The sequence below is a fragment of the Octopus sinensis genome, linkage group LG21, assembly GCF_006345805.1.
Source record: "Octopus sinensis linkage group LG21, ASM634580v1, whole genome shotgun sequence".
Lineage (NCBI taxonomy): Eukaryota > Metazoa > Mollusca > Cephalopoda > Octopoda > Octopodidae > Octopus > Octopus sinensis.
Genome location: NC_043017.1, coordinates 19,913,948 through 19,916,808, shown reverse-complemented (window position 1 = coordinate 19,916,808; position 2,861 = coordinate 19,913,948).

Below are 2,861 nucleotides of genomic sequence, written 5' to 3'. Positions count from 1 at the left end.
CTAAATGTTTCACTCGGTGTGCTCACATTTCTGCCAGCTCACCACCTTATGGCCCAAATATTCAACCTGTTTTATGTTCAATTTGGCTGCATCCAGCCTCTCACACCTATCCTACAATGTCATTCTAAATTGTAATCAATCTGCAGGCATGGCTATGTGGTAAGAAGCTGACTTCTCAACTACATGGTTCCAAGTTCTGTCCCACTGCATGGCATCTTAGCCAAGTGTTTTCTATTATAGTCTCAGATAAGCCAAAGCTTTTTGAGTAGATTTGGAAGAGGGAGACTGAAAGAAGCCCAAATCCACTCACAAGGCTTTGGTCAGCCCGAGGCTATAACAGAAGACACTTGCTCAAAGTGCCACACAGTGGAACTGAACCTAGAGTCATCTGGTTGGGAAGCAAACAATTGGTTGCTACTTCTAGCACATTGAGTGACCACATAAGGGCTTCTGGTAGTGATGATGGTTGTGTTGGTGGTGGTAGTGGTAGTGGGTTTTGGTGGATGTTGTCGCATCGGTCATGATGGTGCTGGTGGTAGTAATGACGTTGAGGGTAGTGGTCAAGGTGGTGATGGTGGCAGTGGTGGAGGTGATGGTGTTGGTCATAGTGAATGGTGGTGGAAGGGATGATATTAGTGGTGACATTGATGATGGTGGTGGTGGTGGTGGTTGTGCTGGTGGCGTTCATTATGGTGAAGGTAGTGGTGTAGGTGATAGTGTTACTGGTGGTGATGGCAATGGTGATGGTGGTGTTAATGTTGGTGACACTCTTCCTGGTCATGGTTATGATTTTTAGAACAATTTTCTGGCGGGGGGGGGGGGGGGTCCATTTCTTTTTTTAATTTACTTACTAATTGCTTTCCCCTTTCTTTCTCCGTCCAGTGTTAATAACCCAATTTTTATGTACTTTTAATCAGAAAAATCATCACCACTAGATTTTCTTTTTCTTTTATTTTTGGCTTTTGGCTCCAAGTGGCTTCCGAGATAAATAAAAGAATAAATAAAGGTTAATATAATTACCAATAATTAAGTATAGAAAAACAAACCGGGAGTCTCTGCTTCCTTGTGTGAATTCAGCACTTCCCTTGGGATATTAGGGTGCTATTAGTTGCCATAATTAAGGGGCTATAAAATATTCATCTATATGATTTATGGGGATTTTGCTTTGTAGAGATTTGTGTAGAATATTGGAATATGGTAGGATTTCTGTGAAATGGAAAGTAATGCATAAATTTATGGGGTTGGGGTGAGGACTGAAAAGTTATTTTGTTCAAAATTACAATTATTGGTTTGAAAATATCATTATTATTATTATTATTTTATTATTAGGAGTGGCTGTGTGGTAAGTAGCTTGCTTACCGACCACATGGTTCCGGGTTCAGTCCCACTATGTGGCATCTTGGGCAAGTGTCTTCTACTATATATAGCCTTGGGCCGACCAAAGCCTTGTGAGTGGATTTGGTAGACGGAAACTGAAAGAAGCCCGTCGTATATATATATGTATGTGTGTGTTGTGTTTGTGTGTCTGTGTTTGTCCCCCAACATCGCTTGACAACCGATGCTGGTGTGTACGTCCCCGTAACTTAGCGGTTCGGCAAAAAAGAGACGATAGAATAGGTACTAGGCTTACAAAGAATAAGTCCTGGGGTCGATTGCTCGACTAAAGGTGGTGCTTCAACATGGCCACAGTCAAATGACTGAAACAAGTAAAAGAGTAAAGAGTATTATTCATCTGTCTTTACGTTCTGACTTAAAATTCTGCTAGGGTCAACTTTGCCTTTCGTCCTTTCAGGGTTGATAAATTAAGTACCAGCTCCGTACTGGGGTCGATCTTATTGACTGGCCCCCTCCCCTAAAATTTCAGGCCTTGTGACTATAACAGAAAGGATTATTATTATTATTAAGGTTGTGAGCTGGCAGAATCGTTAGTATGCTGGACGAAACGCTTAGCGATATTTCACCCATTGCTACATTCTGAGATCAAATTCCAGTGAGTTCGAATGTACCAGTCATACACTGGAGTCAATGTAATCGACTCATCCCCTCCCTCACAATTATTATCCTTGTGACAGAATTTGAAACCATTATTATTATTATATTGTTATTATTGTTATTATTATTAAATTCAGAAGAGAAAAAAATAATATATATACACACATGCATACATATATGTATATACACACACACACCACACACACACATATATATATATATATATATACGTACATACATATTCATGTCACAGTATATATATGGCCACATCGGATACACCATATTTGCATGCGGCATGTGCCGTACCTAAAAGCACCCATATCACGGAGTGTTGGCGTTAGAAGGGCATATCCGTAAACATTGCCAGATCAGACTAGAGCCTGGTACCTTCTGGCTTCCCAGCCCCAGTTGAACCGCAACCAAGCCAGCATGGAAGCGGGCGCTAATGATAATTGATGATAATGATATATATATATATATATATATATATATATATATAGTATGCAAAAAGAAAAGAAATAAAGGTATTCTGATTTGTATGTAATTTGTCTCTTTCTGTCTCTTTCACACACACATGTGTGTGTGTGTGTAGAGAGAGAGAGAGAGAAGAGAGAGACAAATTACATACAAATCAGAAGTACCTTTATTTCTTTTCTTTTTGCCTTCTTGAAAGGAGAACAAAAAACTCTAATAGACAAACCAATACACAAAAATATAAAACATTCTTTAAAAATTCCCTATTTTTTTTTGTGTTGTTTTGTTGCATTTGTCTTTTTATTTATTCATTTATTCCATTGTTTTATTTATTAATTTATTATTATTTTTTTTCTTGTAACCTTGCCAAAATGTAAGAGAAAGTAGAATGCGTG